Below are 21476 nucleotides of genomic sequence, written 5' to 3'. Positions count from 1 at the left end.
AAAAAGGATAAATCTTGGTGATGTTGTGAGGACATGGATACATTAACACATTGTTGGTGGGAATATAAACTCATACAAGCATTATGAAAGACTGTATATGTATTCCTTAGAAATCTGAATAGAAATCATAATTTGCCTTTAGGAAATCACATAAACCTATGGAAGATTTATCTATACTCTCAAGTTTATAGCAGCTCAACTCAAAAGTGCTAAGATATGGAAAAATCCAGATGTCCATCAACCGATGCTGGTGAAGTAATTGTGGTATATATACACAGTGGAATACTACTCAGCCATTAAAAAGGATAAAATGTTGTCTTTTAAAACAATATGGATACAAGTGGAGACATTATGTTTAGTGAAATATTCCAGTCCCCAAAATACACATACCATATTTCTTCTCTGATATATGGTAAGTAAGAGAGCAAAAATATACTGTGTATGAATGAAATTGATATTTTGATATTTCATTATTGTTTTAGCCCTTTTCTATACTCTTGAAAAATGGTGTTTCTTTTTTTACTTAAAAAATGATATCATGATAACTGTGAATAGAGTAGTACAAAAATGAATGTCAAGAAAATATTTTGGCTGGCGCCATGGCTTAACAGGCTAATCCTCCACCTACCAGCACTGGCACACTGGGTTCTAGTCTTGGTTGGGCCACCAGATTCTGTCTCGGTTGCCCTTCTTCCAGGCCAGCTCTCTGCTATGGCCCGGGAGTGCAGTGGAGGATGGCCCAAGTGATTGGGCCCTGCACCCGCATGGGAGACCAGGAGTAGCACCTGGCTCCTGGCTTTGGATCAGCACAATGCGCTGGCCACAGCGGCCATTGGAGAGTGAACCAACGGCAAAAAGAAAGACCTTTCTCTCTCTCTCTCTCTCTCTCTCTCTCTCTCTCTCTCTCTCTCTCTCTCTCTCCACTCTGCCTGTCAAGAAAAATATTTTTAAAATTTGCAAATAATTAACCATTAACATTCCATGTAAAATCATATAAATATTTGCAGGAACTAACTCTTTATTGGTGTAGGGAAAATTTCATGAGCATAAAATTTCACTGAAAATCAATCTCTGTAAAAAATAAGAATGGGAAAGAAAAGGAGGAGGAAGAAAGGTGGGAGTATGGGTGGAAGGGAGGTGGAGGGGAAGCAACATGTTACCAAATCTGTATATAATATATGTATGAAAGTAAACAAAATAAATATAAAAAATTTGCAGCAACTAAAATCCAGAAAAGCACATGTCCCTTCCAGAGTGATCTTAAATGAAAAACTTCCATATTTAGAATAGTATTGATGATTTCAACATCAGTGGGAAATATAGCCCCATGAATGCTCATAAAGAGTGAAAAAAGTGTGTTTAAGTTTAAAAGAGTACCCTGGACGTTGATGGTTCTCAATTTTCAAAATTAAAAAAAAATTGCTCATGTTGCTTACAGAATTTTTCTTACCTAGAAACCTTTTGAAGTATACAAGTTTAGCAGCCAGCTTTGTCATGTAGCGGGTAAAGCTGCCACCTGCAGGGCTGACATCCCATATGGGAACCAGTTTGGGTCTCGGCTGCTCCACTTCCTATCCAACTCTTTGCTATGGTCTGGGAAAACAGTGAAAGATGACCCAAGTCCTTGGGCCCCTGCATCCATGTGGGAGACACAGAAGTTCCTGGCTCCTGGCTTCGGATCTGTGCAACTCCAGCCATTGTGGCCATCTGGATAATGAACCAGTGGGTGGATGATCTCTCTCTCTCTCTCTCTCTCTCTCTCTCTCTCTCTCTCTCTCTCTCTCTCTCTCTCTCCATATCAAACAATAAATAAATCTAAACAGGTATAACAATTTCATTTCATTATATATACACAAATTTGGGAACATAATTGTTCTTACCACCCTCCCCTCCTTCCCATCTGCACTCCCACCACTCTTCTTCCTCCTACCTCTTCTATTCTCATTCTTATTTTTTATTGATGTTTTCAATCAATTTATTTTATACACATAAGATTAACCCTACACCTCATTTAGATTTTTATTTGCTTTTCCCTGATGGCTACTGATCCTGAGCAGTTTTTTATGTCTATTGGCCATTTGGATTTCCTGTTTTGAAAAATGTCTAAGTCCTGTGCCCATTTCTTAACTAGATTGTTTGTTTCATTGTTGTTTAGTTTCTTGAGCCCTTTGTAGTTTTTGGATATTTATCCTTTATCAGTTGATAGTTTGCAAATATTCTCTTCCATTCTGTCAGTTGCCTCTTCAGTTTGCTGTGTGTTTCTTCTGCAGGGCAGAAGCTTTGCAACTTGATGTAATCCCATTTATCAATTGGGCTTTGGCTGTTTGTGCTTCTAGGGTCTTTTCCAAAAGTTTACACAATGTACTTATAGTAATTTGATTGTAGTGGGTCATAGATGCATGTCTTTGATCCATTTTGAATGGATTTCTGTGTGAGGTGGAAGGTGTAGGGGTCTTGCTTCGTATGTCTGCACCAGTAAATCCAGTTTTCACAGCCCCATTTGTTGCCAAAACTCTCCTTGCTCCAGAGATTGGTTTTAGCTTCTTTGTCAGTGATAAGTTGTTTGTAGAAGCATAGATTGATTCAGTTGTTCCTATTCTGTTCCATTAATCTACATGTCGGTTTTTGTGCCAGTGCCAGGCTGTTTTGATTATGACTGTCATGTATCATGTCTTGAAGTCTGGTATTGTGAGTGCAGCTGTGTTTTTGTTGTATAAGATTGCCTTTTCTCTTTTGACTCTACTGTATTTCCATACCAATTTCAGCATTATTTTTTCTGGATCTGAGAAGAATGTGTTTGGTATTTTGAATGAGATCACATTAAATATGTGAATCATTTTGGTACTCTGGACATTTTGATGATATTGATACTTCCAATCCACCAATCCATTAACATTGGAAATTTTTACAGTATTTAATGTCTTCTTATATTTCCTTCTTTAATATTTTGTAATTTTCATCATAGAGATATTTGATTTCCTTGGCTAAATTTATCTCTAGTTATTTAAATTTTTGCAGCTGTTATGAACTGTATTGATCTTAGTAGTTCTTTCCCAGCCATGGTTTTGCCTGTGAATATGAAGGCTCTTGATGATTTGTTTTGGTGTTTCTTTCATAACCTGTCACATTACTACCAATTCTTTTATCAGTTCCAGTCGTCCTTACTGAAGACTTTTGGATCTTTTACATATAGGATAATTTCATCTGCAAATGCTTACAAATTTTCCCCATTCAATAAAATGTTGGCTATAAGTTTGTCATAAATTGACTTGATTGTGTTGAGGAATATTCCTTTTATACCAATTTGTTTAATGTTTTCATCATGAAAATATGTTGTATCATATCGAATGCTTTCTCTGAATCTATTGAGGCAACCATAAGTTTTTTTTCTTCACTTTGTAAATGTGATGTATCACATTTATTGATTTGTAATTTTGAACCTCCCTGTGAACCAATTATAAATCCATCTTGGTCTAGGTGAATAATTTTTCCAACATGTTGTTGGATTCAGTGGGCTAGTATGTTGATGACGATTTTTGCATCAGGGAAACTGGTCTATAATTTGCTTACTCTGCTGTATCTTTTTCCTAGATTAGAATTAAGGTGATGCTGATTTCATAGAAGAAAGTTGGAGAAATTCCTTCCATTTCAATTGTTTTGGATAGCTTGAGAGGAATTGGAGTTAGTTCTTCATTAATTGTCTGGCAGAATTTAGCAGTGAAGTTGTCCAGTCCTGGACTTTTCTTTGTTAGTGGGGTCTTTGTTACTGACTCAATCTTCATCTTGACTGTTGGTCTGTTTAGGTCTTCTATATCTTTATGTTCAATTTTTGTAGGTTTTATGTGTACAGAAATCTATATCTTCTAGTTTCCCAATTTTTTGTCATACAGCTCTTTGTAGTAAGTCCTGATGCTTCTTTGCATTTCTGTGGGATCTATTGTTACATTTCCCTTTTGCATGTGATTTTATCTATGTTGTTTTCTTTTTTTGGTTTGTGGTCCAATGGTGTTTCATTTTTTTTCCAAAAATTTCTTCAGTTCTATATTATGTATTGCATTTTGGTTACATTTCTGTTTATTTCTTATCTAAATTAATTATTTTTCTCCTAATAATATTGAGATTGTTTTTATTGTTTTTCTAGTCCTTGAGGTGCATTAATAACCCATTTATTTGTTGCCTTTCCAATTTCTTGATGTAGGCACCAATTGCTATAAACTTTCCCCAAAACACTGCTTTTACTGGATCCCATAAGTTTTAAAATGTTGTGTTGTAGCCTTGATTCATTCACAGAATTTTTTGTATTTCTCTTTGATTTCTTTTATCACCCCTTTTTTAATCAGGAGCATGTTGCCAAGACTCCATATGTTTGAATGTGCTCTGGAGATGTTTGGTTCGTTGATTTCCAGCTTGATTCCATTGTGGACAGAGAGATGAATGTTATTATTTGATGTTTTTTGAATTTGCTGAGACTTGCTTATGGCCAACCCATGACCTATCCTATAAAAAGTTTCATGCACTTGTGAGAATAATGTATTATTCAATTGTGGAATGAAAAGTTCTGGAGATATCAGTTAGATATGATTGGTCTACAGCCTGAAATAACTCTGTTTTCTTTCTTTCTTATTTTCTATTTGGTTGATCTCTCCATTGGTGAAAATGGGGTATCGAAGTCCCCCATTACTACTGTAGTGGAGTTTATGTGTCCCCTTAGATCGAAATTTGGTGCATATGCATTTACTATAGTCACATCTTCCTGTGAATTGATCCCTTGATTATTACACAATGAGCTTCTGTGTCTCTTTTAACAGTTTTTGTGTTAAAGTTATTTTTGTCTGATATTAGGATGGCTACATCAGCTCTTTTTTGTTTCTATTAGCATAGGGTATCTTTTTCCATCCTTTCACCTTCAGTCTGTGGATATTGTTGTTAGTGAGATGTGTTTCTGGTAGGCAGCATGCAGATACGTCTTGTTTTTTAATCCCTTCAGCCAAGCCACATCTTTTAACTGGAGAGTTGAGGCCATTTACTTCAATCTTACTATTGCTAAATAATGATTTGGCCTTGCCATTTTTTCATAAATATTTGTTTTGTTTACTTCTGATTTCCTTTGTAATTTTACTGGGAGATGGTTTGCCTTTCTATTCTTTCATAAGGATGATCATGTTTCTGTTGTTTGTGTAGTACATCCTTAACATCTTTTGTAAAGCTGAATGTGTGGTGATAAATTCCTTCAATTTCTGTTTGCTATGGAATATCACCTTCACCCATAAATTAGAGCTTTGTAGTATACAGATTTTTGGTTGACAGTGTTTTTCTCTTAACACTTGGATCATATCTTGCCAATCTCCTAGCCTGCAGGGTTTCTGATGAGAATTCTGCTGTGAGTCCAAGTAGAGAGTCTCTGAAAATCATTTGGCATTTCTCTCATGCACATTTTGGAATCTTTTCTTTATGTTTTAGTTGGTGAGTTTTATTGCAATGTGTTGTGATGAAGATCTTTTCTGATCATGTCTATTAGAAGTTCCATGTGCTTCCTATTCTTGGATGTCCCTTTCTTTCTCCAAATTTGGAAATTGTTTTGTAATTATTTCACTAAAAAGGCCTTGTAATCTATTCTCTCTTTCCACACCTTCAGGAATTCTTAAGACCCAAAGATTGAGTTATTTGATAGTATCTTATAAATCTCCAAGGTGTTTTTAATTTTTCTAATTTTTTATCCTCCTTGTTTTGGCCTTACTCTAAAATTTTCAAAGATTTGCCTTCTTTTTTAAGATTTATTTATTTATTTAAAAGTAAGAGTTACACAGAGAGAGAAGGAAAGCCGAGGAGGGTGGTCATCCATTTGCTGGTTCACTCCCTAATTGGCCACAATGGCCAGAGCTACACTGATACGAAGCCAGTAGCCAGGAGCTTTGTCTAGGTCTCCCACATGGGTGTAGGGGCCCAAAGACTGCTTTCCCAGGACATAGCAGAGAGCTGGATGGGAAGTGGAGCAGCTGGAACTTGAACTGGCATCCATATGGGATGCTGGCACTGTGGGTGCTGGCTTTACCCACTATACCACAGCACTGGCCCCCAAAGATTTGTCTTTCAACTCATATGTTCTTTCCTCTGCCTCACAAAATCTGTTGTTAAGGCTTTTCACACATTTTTATTTGATATATTGACTTATTGATTCAGATATTTCATTTTGATTTCTCTTTAAAATTTCAATATCATGGGAAAATTTTCACTCATGTCATGTATGGATATTTTAAGTCATGGATTTGCTTCTGATTACTTCTGAGTAATCCTATGACTAATTTCTTGAATCCAATTTCAGGTATTTTTTCAATCTCCTTATGTTGATATTCTAATATTGAAGTGTTGTGTTCCTTTGGTGGTGTCATGTTGTCTTCCTTATTCTTTGTTGAATTTCTGCATTTATCTTGGAGCATTGTGTAGATATTTCTTGTATTTTTTTCCACTGATGACTTTTTTTTCATTTATTAAACTTTTATTTAATGAATATAAATTTCCAAAGTACAGCTTATGGGTTACAATGGCTTCCCCCTCCCATAACTTCCCTCCCACATGCAGCCCTCCCCTTTCCTGCTCCCTCTCCCCTTCCATTCACATCAAGATTCATTTTCAATTCTCTTTATATATAGAAGATCAGTTTAGTATATATTAAGTAAAGAATTCAATAGTTTGCTCCCATATAGCAACACAAAGTGAAAAAAATACTGTTGGAGTACTAGTTATAGCATTAAATAACAGTGTACAGCACGTTAAAAACAGATCCTACATAATATTTTTTTTAAAAATTGATTAATTTTCTATGCCATTTCCAATTTAACACCAGGTTTTTTTTTTCATTTTCAATTATCTTTATATACAGAAGATTGATTCTGTATATAATTAATAAAGATTTCATCAGTTTGTACCCACACAGAAACACAAAGTGTAAAAATACTGTTTCAGTACTAGTTATAGCATCACTGCACATTAGACAACACATTAAGGACAGATCCCACATGAGATGTAAGTACACAGTGACTCCTGTTGTTGTATTAACAATTTGACACTCTTGTTTATGGCGTCAGTAATCTCCCTAGGCTATAGTCATGCCTTGCCAAGGCTATGGAAGCCTTTAGAGTACGGAAGCCTTTTGACTATGACCCTATTGGAATAAGATCAAAGTCTACTGATGACTTTTATTATTAGACTATGCCACAATTGTTTAATGTCATCTCTAGTCTTTCAGTGAATACCCAGAGGTGTGTGCTGGGTGTGGTCAGGGAGCCCTGTTCATTGTTCAGGTTGAGGGGAGATATCCAAGGTGACATCCGAGTTAGGTGTGGTAGATCTTTTTTATCAGATATGAGTGTTTTATTAGCTCTGTAAGCATAACCTCACCCTCACCTCCTCTCATCCAAGGTGATCAATAACCTGGGTATCATCCCTAGTGACTGCAATATTCACTGGCACTACTATAAGGACCACTCAAGGAATCTGTGCAGTCATCAGTGTGAGTGAGTGAATCTTGCAACTATGCCCTCCTCCCAGGCAATCAGGGAACCCAAGTATATGGAACTGCCCACAGCAGCTACCAAGAAGCCCAGCCACACCTGCAGTCACAGTGTTTCCATAGTCCCAGCACACATGTTTCCCATGGTCACAGGGTAATGCAGGTCACTGTGCCCTGCCAGTCTCTCCCATCCACAGAAATATGGAGATACTCCTAGATCCAGCTACCTGTGAGTATCTGCATAGGCAGCCTACATCCCAGAGCCTGTGATGTGCTGGGAGGCTGGGGGCACCTCACAGTTCTATGTGGGTGCCCATCCATTTCTCAATCCTCCCAGCCAGACTCAGACATCTCTCAGCTGTTTGCTTGGTGCATGAACACAAGCTGGCACAGCTGTTATGTATGTACAAAATGGTTCCTGCCCTCTCAGCTAGTTGCAGGATGCTGTTGTAAGGGGTTCAGGAAGAGAGAAACATACCCTTTTCCCCCTATGTTGGCAGGTACAATGTCCCCCACAGGGTTCCAGGCCAGATTCATGACTCTCTGCTCTCAGGTTTGGGCTGCTGTGGTCTGGTCTCACTTCATTCTCCAAAGAAGGTGCTGATGAGGCTCTAAGCTACTGGGTTCCCATGTTGTTTTCATGCTCATGCTGTGCATCCACACCCTCCACATGGATCCACACCATCCCTCTAACCTCCATGGAGTTTCCATTGCAGTTTTATTACTAACTCTTCTCTGAGATTACATTCTTAACACTCTTATTTTAAAATAACTTCCCCTACACTAGAGCAGTACAGTCCCTCCATGTTCTGCCATCTTGGAATCTCCTACTTACAGAATTTTAAGTGAATTGACAACACAATGAAAAAGCCAACATCCATGGCCTCCCGGCTAGTACCAGTACACAGTAGGATTAGATGACATAATCAAGCAACAGTCATGTATTCAAATACAAACTAAAGATTAACAATGTTTCTCATATTAGGGTGCAAATTATATTGTGATTATGGTGAGTAGAATTATTAAATTGTGGATCAAAAACAAACTGATAAGCACATATAAGGGTATTTATTGAAATCAGGTGTATCAAATTACCTTTAAAATGAAAAATAAGAGGCCGGCGCCGTGGATCACTAGGCTAATCCTCTGCCTTGCGGCACTGGCACACCGGGTTCTAGTCCTGATTGGGGCACCAGATTCTGTTCCGGTTGCCCCTCTTCCAGGCCAGCTCTCTGCTGTGGCCAGAGAGTGCAGTGGAGGATGGCCCAAGTGCTTGGGTCCTGCACCCAATGGGAGACCAGGAGAAGCACCTGGCTCCTGCCATCGGATCAGCGCGGTGTGCCGGCCACAGCATGCCAACCGCAGCGGCCATTGGGGGGTGAACCAACAGCAAAAGGAAGACCTTTCTCTTTGTCTCTCTATCTCACTGTCCACTCTGCCTATCAAAAAAAATTTTTAAAAAATGAAAAATAAGGAAAAATATTAGAATAAATCAAAGATATTGGCAATTACCAGGAAAATCTTGAGGTAAAAATACTTGCTTTAGTAGTTCAAAATGAAAGTTCAATTTATAGTCATCTAGAAGTCCATAAAAGCTACAGTAACATATTCCCTGCTAATTGAGAATGATTGAGTGTGTCAAATGACTTCAAGAATTTGGGGACATGAAATAGTTGGGAGGAAAACTTAGATAATTCCCCTCAAGTTGATGTTACAAAGAAAAAACCAACCAATTCCCAATTTTATAGCAGGATTTGATCCTTATAGTATATTGGTGATATGAAAAGGTCATATGACTCAGTTAAGACAATGATAACTAAAGAAATGCAGAAGTTTAGCATAAATTTGTTTTGACACTTTTAATTAGAATTAAGCAGTAATGTGCAAATCAATAGAGTGATAAGCAGTTGTAAAAGAATTTGAAAAACAGGTCAGCAAATTATTTTACTACAAGAAATTTTTAAAGTTAAGGAAAGTAAATCAAGTGAGGCTGAAAATAAAACTTAAGGACTTTTCAGCAGATTGAAAGAAAACTTAAAGAATTTTCATCATGAAGCCAAAATGAAAATTTAACCATGTCAGGCTATGATTATCTCTACTAGGATTGGCTTAACTACACACTGATGTATAAATTCTAAAGAGAAATCAACATTCAATGTAATAAATGAATGATTCAACTGATCAAATAAATGAAAACAGTGGAATGCCTTAACAATAGACATGGTGATAATGAAAAAATAATATCCAAGCAAAAAAAAAAAAAACAAACTTTGGAAAACCTTCAATCAGACCAAAAATGGAAAAAAAATCTTACATGTTTGTGGATTAGAAGAATCAATATCATCAAATGTCCCTATTACATACAGATTTAATGTGATCCCAATCAAAATACCAATGAAACATTTTTGTCATCAGCTTCCTTCAATAGAAAAATAACTTATGTTGATACACACCTAGCAAATCTCTTTAATTTGGCACATATGACATTTGTTAGGAGGAATAAAAACAATGATATGTAAAACATCTTTTTTTGTTTGTAGAGATATTCTGTTCACTCCATTCTCTTAACTCCTAAAATTGAATAAGTTTAGCCTTCTTGGATCCATTCTAATGTTCTATCTATGGAAAATATCCTGTGCCTCTATCTTGCAGGGTTTCTCCAATGCTCTCTAATAATTTGATGGTTTCAGGTCATAGATTTAAGTCTTTAATCCATGTTGAGTGAATTTTTGTGTAAGGTGAAAGGTAGGGGTCTTGCTTCAAGCTTTGGCATGTAGAAATCCAATTTTCCTAGCACCATTTATTGAATAGACTGTCCTTATTCCAGGAATTAGATTTGGATCTTTGGTCGAATATAAGTTGGCTGTAGATGTTTGGATTGATTGCTGGTGTTTCTCTTCTGTTCCATTGGTCTATCCATCTGTTTCTGTACCAGTACCATGTTGTTTTGATAACAACTGCCCTGTAGTATGTCCTGAAATCTGGTATTGTGATGCTTCTGGCTTTGTTTTTGTAATACAAGATTGCTTTGGCTATTTGAGGTCTTCTGTGTCTCCATATGAATTTCAGCATCATTTTTTCCAGATCTGAGAAGAATGTCTTTGGTATCTTGATTGGTATTTCATTGAATGTATAAATTGCTTTTGGGAGAATAGACATTTTGATGATATTGATTCTTCCAATCCATGAACATGGAAGATTTCTCCATTTTTTGGTATCCTCTTCTATTTCTTTCTGTAAGGTTTTGTAGTTTTCATCATAGAGATCTTTAATGTCTTTGGTTAAGTTTATTCCAAGGTATTTGATTGTTTTTGTAGCTATTGTGATTGGGATTGATTTTAGAAGTTCTTCCTCAACCGTGGCATTTCCTGTGTATACAAAGGCTGTTGATTTTTGTGCATTGATTTTATATCCTGCTACTTTGCCAAATTCTTCGATGAGTTCCAGAGGTCCCTTAGTAGAGTGCTTTGGGTCCCCTAAGTAAAGAATCATATCATCTGCAAAAGGGATAGTTTGAGTTCTTCCTTCCTAATTTGTATCCCTTTAATTTCTTTTTCTTTCCTAATAGCTCTGGCCAAAACTTCCAGAACTATATTGAATAGCAGTGGTGAGAGAGGGCATCCCTGTCTGGTACCAGATCTCAGCGGAAATGCTTCCAACTTTTCCCCATTCAATAGGATGCTGGCCGTGGGTTTTTCATATATTGCTTTGATTGTATTGAGGAATGTTCCTTCCATACCCAGTTTGCTTAGAGTTTTCATCATGAAAGGGTGTTGTATTTTATCAAATGCTTTCTCTGCGTCTATTGAGAGAATCATATGGTTTTTCTTCTGCAGTCTGTTAATGTAGTGTATTACATTGATTGTTTTGTGAATGTTGAACCATCCCTGCATACCAGGGATAAATCCCACTTGGTCTGGGTGGATGATCTTTCTGATGTGTTGTTGTTGCATTCTATTCGCCAGAATTTTATTGAGTATTTTTGCATCTATGTTCATCAGGGATATTGGTCTGTAATTCTCTTTCAGTGTTGCATCTTTTTCTGGCTTAGGAATTAAGGTGATGGTGGCTTCATAGAAAGAATTTGGGAGGATTCCCTCTTTTTCGTTTGTTTTGAATAGTTTGAGAAGAATTGGATTAGTTCTTCTCTAAATGTCTGGTAGAACTCAGCAGCGAATCCATCTGGTCCTGGGCTTTTCTTTGTAGGGAGGGCCTTTATTACTGTTTCAATTTCTGTGTCAGTTATTGGTCCGTTTAGGTTTTCTCTGTCTTCCTGGGTCAATTTAGGTAGGTTGTATGTGTCCAAGAATCTGTCCATTTCTGATAGATTTCCCTGTTTGCTGGCATCCAAGTCCTCATAGTAATTTCTGATGATTCTTTTTATTTCTGTGGTGTCTGTTGTTACGTTTCCCTTTTCATCTCTGATCCTATTGAAAAGTGATCCCTGTTAAATTTAAGAGTAGAAAAAGAGAGGGAATAGATGTACAATTTGGGACATGCTCAAGCAGACTTGCCGCAAATGGTGGAGTTAGAAATGTGCCAGGGAATTCCAATACAATCCCATCAAGGTGGCATGTACCAATGCCATCTCACTAGTCCAAGTGATCAATTTCAGTTCACATTCGATGGCTCTGATAGGTCTAAGAGTCAGAGGGATCACACAAACAAGACAAGTGTCTGCAAATACTAACTGATAGAATCAAAAAGGGAGAGAAGGATCCAACATGGGATGCAGGATGCACAGCAGACTCATAGAATGGCAGATGTCCTAAACAACACTCTGGCCTCAGAATCAGCCCTTAAGGTATTCGGATCTGGCTGAAGAGCCCATGAGAGTATTGTAGGCATGGAAAGCCAAGATACCATGGGAAAAAAAAAGACCTAAATGAAAGATCTCTGTGAGTGAGATCCCAGTGGAAAGAACTGGGAGGTACCTTTTTTGAAGGGAGAAATTCCACTTAGACTATGACCCTATCAGAATAAGATCAAAGTCGGCGAACTCTAAAGGCTTCCATAGCCCTGGCAACTCATGACTAGAGCCTAGGGAGATTACTGACGCCATGAACAGGAGTGTCAAATTGTTAATACAACAACAGGAGTCACTGTGTACTTACACCCCATGTGGGATCTGTCCTTAATGTGTTGTCTAATGTGCAGTGATGCTATAACTAGTACTGAAACAGTGTTTTTACACTTTGTGTTTCTGTGTGGGTGCAAACTGATGAAATCTTTACTTAGTATATACTGAATCCATCTTCTGTATATAAAGATAATTGAAAATGAAAAAAAAAACCTGGTGTTAAATTGGAAATGGCATAGAAAATTAATTAATTTTAAAAAAGTATGTAGGATCTCTGTCTTTAATGTGCTGTACACTTTTATTTAATGCTATAACTAGTACTCCAATGGTAGTTTTTTCACCTTGTGTTGCTATATGGGGCAAACTGTTGAAATCTTTACCTAATATATACTAAACTGATCTTCTATATATAAAGAGAATTGAAAATGAATCTTGATGTGAATGGAAGGGGAGAGGGAGCAGGAAAGGAGAGGGTTGCGGGTGGGAGGGAAGTTATGGGAGGGGGAAGCCATTGTAACCCATAAGCTGTACTTTGGAAATTTATATTCATTAAATAAAAGTTTAATAAATGAAAAAAATAATAAATAAGCTTAGGCAAGAGAAAAAAAAGAAAATATCCATAGGGCTAGCCCACAAGCCATAGAATTTATCCACCTACAAACCCTAATAGATCTATCTCATAAATATTCCTCAAATTTAGAAATTTATTATCTTTCTACTTATTTCTATCTAATTTCTCACTAAAAATATTCTCCAGCATATGGCTTTTTTTTAAGTGGTAGTTGCTGCCAGCACTGTGGCATAGTGGGTAAAGCCACTATGTTCAAGTCAGTTCAAGCCAGTTCAAGTCCTGGCTGCTCTACTTCTGATCCAGCTCTCTGCTATGGCCTGGGAAAGCAGGAGATGCCCCAAGTCCTTGGTCCCCTGCACCCACTGGGAGACCTGGAAGAAGCTCTGGGCTGCTGTCTTCAAATCAGCACAGCTCCTGCCACTGCAGCCAATTGAGGAGTTAATAAGTGGATGTAAGACCTCTCTGTCTCTGTCTCTGTCTCTCTCTCTCTGCCTCTCCTTCTCTCTGTGTGTAACTCTGACTTTCAAATAAACAATAAATAATTTTTTAAAAACTGGTAGTCATTGATCTACTCTATGAAAATGTCCTGACTTGATAGAAGTTCCAAGAGCATGAATGGATAGACACAAACACTTAAGTAGGAAGATGAAGACTTTGGGTTTCATTTTATTTTATATCTGTATAACACACAAATGCCTAAAGGAAATTGAAAGTCTCCTTCCTGAGAGGCAAAAATTACATGCAAGTAATAAATAATCACCAAACTTTACCCATGACCACTGAAGACTACAAGGTGATTCTACTTAACAAATATGATACAAAGGTTAATTTGATTTCTTCTTGGTTTATTTGTCTTTACCACTTACCCATCCTTTCTCCCTAATTGGAAACAGAGGTAGCTCACTCCTCTTTGTGAATCCCTAATTGGCCATGTGTCTAGGTACCTGCACACTGCATTATATCAGAGGAAATCAGAATCACTTGCAGTAAGATAAAATTCACAGGAAATGACAAGCCAGGACCGGCTGGGAATTCTCACTCTAATATTTTCACTCAGCAGATGGTTAAAGATAATGTGGCTCAGTACTGGGATCAAAGTGAACAACCATGGGCAAAGCTCTTATCAGCTTAATGACATGAGGAGGTACCCCATGTGCTTTCACAAATAAAATTGGAGAGAGATGTCCAAAGAAATGTTCTCTGTGGTTTTCTTTAAAAATTGATCTAACATTCATTAGTTTATAACCCAGAAATGAAACACACTAAGATAGCTTCAAATCATTCCCCACCATATCCAGGCCAACCATGTCCCAATATCAAATTGAATATCAGTGTCCACCCTTTGGCAAATAGCAGAACATAACCCAATAGTCAAGGTAGTCAAAGAGCATAATGAGGGCAAAGGAATGGAGCAAGGACATTTCCATCAGACCACAAAGCCATGATCCATAAAATCAAAAGAAGAGGGGCCAGCACTGTGGCACAGCTGGTAAAGCCACAGCCTACAGTACCAGCATCCCATTAGGTCTGTTTTGAGTCCTAGCTGTTCCACTCCACTTCTGATTGACCTCTCTGCTACGGCCTGGGAAAGCAGTGAAAGATGGCCCAGGGATGTCATAGGACCATCCACTGCTTAATTATCATTTATTCCACAAATACTCATTGAACAACCATTGAGTTTCAACCATTGCATTACAGCTAAAATGGTGTTCACAATCTGGTGTGTGTGTGTGTGTGTGTGTGTGCAAAAGAAAGAGAGAGAGAACTATAAGCAAATTCAATACAATTTCAGATATTACAATCACATGTGCTCGGGAAAAAACAGGACTCATAGAGAAAGATGTGAAGATGATCTGTTAGGAATTGGCCAGATAGAGTATCTGGCTGGTGCAGCAGAAAATTCACAGGGGACACTGAGAGATGGGAGTTGGTAGAAAAGCCATAACCTTGAGAGTTCCAATAGACAATGCAGCTTATACCTCGATGACAAGGGCAAGCCTTGAAAGATATGACATAATCTGCAAATAAGGAAGGCAGGAGAGGCAGCAAGACTTAAGTCAAAGGGACAGATATAAGTTTTTTATTCATCCAAGAACATGACAATGTGGATAAGAAGACAATGAGTTTGAGAAACTTCAAAGAGACAGAATCAATAATATTGGACAACTGATTGGCTGTGGCTAGAAAAAAGATGGTTGTCAGGTTTGTGACAGACTGAATGGATGGAAATAATCATTACTTCACAGGATGATAGGGGTAGGCTGTAGGCAGATAACAACTGAGTCTGTAGGCATCTAAGTAGAGGAATAGTGTAGGAGCTGTGTTTGCAGGTGTGGAGTTCAGATAAAAAAGAAGGTGTCTTTTATTTGTGGAGAACTTGGCTGCCATATGAGTTCACACTTCTTCAAGAAAAATATGAGAAGACAATCTCATAAAAAAAGGATGGTCAATCCTCTGACAAAGCTGGGATTTTCCTAGGAAGATAAAGTGTGAGACATAAAAAGAAAATACAGCAAAGAATGTGATAAAAGAAATATCAATATAAAGAAATATCAATACTTATAGAAAGAAGTGAGGAAAGAAATCTCTGTAGAAGCAACCAAGAAGGAAGAGAAAGAAAAAGGCAAGTCACAAATTAAGAGAAAGATTTCAAGAAGGATGAAGTCAGTTCTGTGGAATAGTGCCGAGAGGACCCAGCCCTCTTGAAAACAAGTCCCTAGCCCCATTCCTGTTCAGCCATCTGCCACAGCCTTACATGACAATCATGACATTCATGGCCATACCAGGTGTTTGGTTTTATCACTGTAATGCTACATCCAAGACAATAGTACCCTCATTGTCTATTGGTCATGACCACATGGTTACAGCTCTGATTGAACCCATAATAAATGCTGCTGACATTTACAGCTTATGAGGCAAGGATCTTTTCATCTGCATACTTTTTATATCAATTTTTGAAATTTATTCTCTTCTATTTCCATAGTTAAAAAAACAGAGAGAGGGAAAGGAAGGGAAGGGGAGGGGAGTGTGAGAGAGGGGAGGGGAGGGGAGGGGGAGAGAGGGGGGGATGAGAGGAGAGGAGAGAGGAGAGGAGAGGAGAGGAGAGGAGAGGTTACTCTTCAAATGCCTGATATACCCAGAGATGGGTCAGGTTGAAGGCATGTGCTTTGTACTCAACCTAGGTTTTCCATATTGGTAGCAGGGACCCAATACTAGATGCATCATTGACTGCCTTTCAGCATTAGCAGGGAGCTAGATCAGGACTGATATAGCTGAGACTTTCACAAGGCACTATGAACAGAGATGTAAGTATCCTATACAGGACAAACACTGCACCAAACACCTGCCCTGATATCAACTTTCTAAAACCTGAAGTGTTCCAGGTACAGTCCTGCAGTGCACAGGCACAGGGGTATATTATGCATGCCCACCAGGAAGACAGAGGAAAAGATGACGCTCAACACCAGCCAACCATTTACACTTTCCACCTCCAGTGGATGGACAATTTATTCCACAGTAGAGTCTAAGCCTGGAAGAGGGTCTTTGCAACAGCCCTGAACATGCCCTGGCTCCTTCTGCAGTGTAGCATCTGATTATCCTTACCCTCTCCAATGAACCACTTTCCAGACTGTACCGTAACCAGATACTCCCTTAGGCCAGCTCTTCTTTCTGTGCTAACCCTCTTCTGGGTATGCCCCTATTCTCAGAACTACAACCCACCTGGGAATCTTCTGGTCTGTTTCTTAGCCTACACTACTCAATTTCTGAACCGGGATCTTCAAGCTACAGGCTAAAGCCTAAGTTTCTCAAGTGGTACCTGTGCAAGTCTCACTCTGCACCTGCAAAATTCTCCCACAACGTAAAAGAAACCATTGAAAGCGACATCTCCTCCTTGGGTAAGCAGAGAAACCATACACCTTCCAAGGAGCTTCAAGAATCACCAGGTCAGGGTAAGGAGTTAGTTAAATCTGGAAATGATGGTAAAATATCAAGTCAGCCACATATCAGCAATTTGTGAGTATCAACCTGGTACCACTCTTATGCGACTTATCAGCAGCTTTTAAAAATTTTTTTTCACAGGCAGAGTGGACAGTGAGAGAGAGACAGAGAGAAAGATCTTCCTTTTGCCGTTGGTTCATTCTCCAATGGCCGCCGCGGCTGGCGCGCTGCAGCTGGCACACCACGCTGATCCAAAGGCAGGAGCCAGGTGCTTATCCTGGTCTCCCATGGGGTGCAGGGCCCAAGCACCTGGCCCATCCTTCACTGCACTCCCAGGCCACAGCAGAGAGCTGGCCTGGAAGAGGGGCAACCTGGACAGAATCCGGTGCCCCGACCAGGACTAGAACCCAGCACGCCAGCGCCACAAGGTGGAGAATTAGCCCACTGAGCCACGGCACCGGCCTATCAGCAGCTTTTAACAGATCCATAAAGAGGCAATGGCTCTGATCAGAAACCCCTGCCATGCTTCTGGTGAGAGGTTCCAACAACAATAAGCTGTGCACTCTCACACACACTATTCAGCTTTTCTTTCTGCCTTAGCTATTTTATTTTATTACACATTTAAGTAAGAGCCTTGACAGCAGTTATACAGATTCCTTTTCCTGAAAAGCATCCACAGCGCTCTCTTCTTCTGCTTATGCCATCTGGCACCTGCTTTCTTCAGAACCCCCCTCACTGGTCTACTCTATTCAACCTCAAACCAGTCACCAGTCTGACCATCCCACCTGATTTCAGGGCATACTGGAGGGCAGTTATAATCAAAACAGCCTGGTACTTCCACAGAAACAGACTTATAGACAAATTGAGCAAAATAAAAACTCCAGAAATAAATCTATGCATTTACAGGCAAGTTATTTTGAAAAAGGAGCTAAAATCAATCCATGGACAATAGACAGTCTCTTTATCATATGGTGCTGGAAATGCTGGATCTCCATGTGCACATGTATGAAATCAGACTTCTCCTTACATCCTACAAAAAATTCCACTCAAAATGAATTAAGGACCTAAATCTATGACCCAATACCATTAAATTATTACAGAATTCTACAAGACATTGGCATAGGCAAAGACTTCTTGGAAAAGACTCCCAAATCACAGGCAATCAAAGAGACAAAAGTGACAAATGGGATTAGATCAAGCTAAGAAGCTTCTGCACTGCAAAAAAACACTCAGCAAAATGAAGAGACAACCAACAGAATGGGATAAAATATTTGCAAATTGTACAACTGATAAATAATATTTAAATAGCTCAAGAAATTCAACAACAACAAAATCCAGTAACGAAAGGGACAAAGGATTTAAACAGGCATTTTCAAGAGCAGAAAATCAAATGCCTAACAGACATTTGTGAAAATGCTAGGGACCACTAGCCATCAGGGAAATACAAATCAAAACCACAAGGAGGTATCACCTCACTCCAGTTAGAATGGCTCTCAGACAGACATCAACAAATAGCACATGTTGGCAAGAATGTGGATAAAAACATACCCTGATCCACTGCTGGTGGGAAAGTAAACTGGCACAAACACTGTGGAAGATAGTATGTAGATACCTCAGACATATGAATATAGACCTACCATATAATTCAGCCATCCCATTCCTGGGAATTTACCCAAGGGAAAATGAAATCAGCATATTTTAGGAGTTATCTATACCCCATGTTCATTGCAACAAAATTCACACTAGCAATCAACCCAGATGTCAATTAACTACTGACTGGATAAAGAAATTATTGTATATACATTATGGAGTATTACTCAGCTTTAAAAAAATAGAAATCCTGTCTTTTGTACAAGATAGTCACCATTGGAAGCCATTACACTTAGTGAAATAAGCCAAACCCAAAAAGACAAATATCATATGTTTTCCCTGATCTGATGCAACTAATAGAATACCTAAAATATAATGTATCAGAGTAAAGTAGACATTTTGAAAATAGATGATTGTTTATAGCCCTTGTCTCTTCCATTGGGGAACAATCTTCTTTTTGGTTTTATTTTGTTTTGTTTTCTTTCTTTTCATACTATTTGCTGACATTTACTTAGAGTATGGTTAATTATATGATCACTAATAACCTAATGGTAGATCATTGTAAAAATTAAGAATGCAGGGGCCCTCACTGTGGCATACAGGGTAAAGCCACCACCTGCAGTGCTGGCATCACATATGGGCACTGGAAAAATCTTGGCTGCTCTACTTCTGATCTGACTCTCTGCCATGGCCTGGAAAAGCAGTGGAAGATGGCCCAAGTCCTTGGGCCCCTGCACCTGCATGGGAGACGTGGAAGAAGCTCTTGGCTTCTGGCTTTGGATCAGCCCAGGTTTGGCCATTGCAGCCATATGGGGAGTGAACCAGTGGATGGAATCACCTTGGATCTAATAATGCAGTGCACTGTTAATGGAAAATAACAGGAGACTTTGTGAAATCATATTGGAGAGAGAAAACAGCTTAGCTTCAGGTGCTATACAATGAAACAGAAAAGACTGAATGACAGCTACTCTGATTCCAATCCAGCTTCCTGCCAATGCAGCTGTGATGGCAATGGATGACATCTCAAATACTTGAGTTTCAGCCACCCAGGAGAGAGATGCATGTGGAATTCCTAGCTTTGGACTGCTGCAACATTGGCAGCTGTGGGCATTAGCGAGTGACTGAGCACATAAGAATGCTCTCTCTCTCTCTCTCCTTCTCTCTCTGTCTTTCAAATAAATGAAACTAAGTGAGCAAACCCAAATTTTAAAAAGAGTAACTTAAAGCAATTGTCATTTTTTGAGTTTTTCAAAAGTTAAGGAAAATAATATTAGAAGATAAATTTAATTTATGGCCAGCACTGTGGCTTGACAGGCTAATCCTCCACCTTATGGCACCGGCACACTGGGTTCTAGTCCTGGTTGCAGTGCCGGATTCTATCCTGGTTGCCCCTCTTCCAGGCCAGCTCTCTGCTATGGCCTGGGAAGGCAGTGGAGGATGGCCCAAGTCTTTGGGCCCTGTACCCACATGGGAGACCAAGAGAAGCACCTGGCTCCTGGCTTCAGATCAGCGAGATGCGCCGGCCGCAGCAGCCATTGGAAGGTGAACCAAGGCAAAAAGGAAGACCTTTCTCTCTGTCTCTCTCTCACTATCCACTCTGCCTGTCAAAAAATTAATTTATTATAAAATTTAAAAATTTATAGTTTTGGGGCTGGCTTGTGGTGTAACAGATAAAGCCACTCTCTGCAATGCTGGCATCCTTTATGGGCACTGGTTCGAATCCCAGCTGCTCCACTTCCTATCCAGCTCTCTGTTATGGCCTGGGAAGGCAGAAGTTGGCCCAGGTCCTTGGGCCCCTGCACTCATGTGGGAGACCCTGAAGAAGCTCCTGGCTCCTGCCTTTGAATTGGCACACGTCTGACTGTTGCAGCCAATTGGGAAGTGAACCAGCAGATGTAAGATCTCTCTCTCTCTCTTTGCCTCTCCTTCTCTGTGTAACTCTTTCAAATAAATAAATAAATAAAATCTTAAAAAAGATAAATTTACAAAAAATACAGGTTTTATAATGAATATTTCCAATAAATTTTTAATTTTTTAATTTATTTGAGAGGTAGAGTTACAGACAGCATGAAGGTGATATAGAGAGAAAGATCTTCCATCTGCTGGTTCACTGCCCAAATGGCCACAACAGCTAGTGCTGGGTCAATCTGAAACAAAGAACCTCCTCTTGATCTCACACATGGGGCAGGGACTCAAGCATCTGAGCCATCCTCCACCTTTCCCAGACCACAAGGAAAGCTGGATAAGAATGGGCTGGCGCTGTGGTGCCATGGGTTAAAATGCTAGCCTGAAGTGCCAGCATCTGATATGGGTGCCAGTTCCAGTCCTGGCTGCTCCTCTTCCAATCCAGCTCTCTTCCATGGAAGTGGAAGATGGCCTAAGTCCTTGGGCCCCTGCACCCATGTGGGAGACTAGGAGGAAACTCCTGGATCCTGGCTTCAGATCAATGCAGCTCCGGTCATTGCAACCATCTGGGGAGTGAACCAGCAGAAGGAAGACTTCTCGTTCTGTCTCTACCTCTCTCTTTAACTCTGTGTTTCAAATAAATAAAATAAATCTTTAAAAAAAGAAAAAGAAGAGCAGCCAGGACATGAACCTGACCCCTATAGAATGCCAGTGCCATGGGTGGAGGCCCACCCAATGGTGTCACAGCACTGTCCCTCCATAAGCTTTTTGAAGACTGATTTTATACACTTCATTAAGATCATAGTTATGAAATAAACACATTATTTATTAAGTCAACTAATGTGTACCTCATACAATTATAGTTTTAATAAAAGAAGCTG

This window comes from Lepus europaeus, chromosome Y, assembly GCF_033115175.1.
Source record: "Lepus europaeus isolate LE1 chromosome Y, mLepTim1.pri, whole genome shotgun sequence".
Lineage (NCBI taxonomy): Eukaryota > Metazoa > Chordata > Mammalia > Lagomorpha > Leporidae > Lepus > Lepus europaeus.
Note: the sequence above shows the minus strand (reverse complement) of the source record.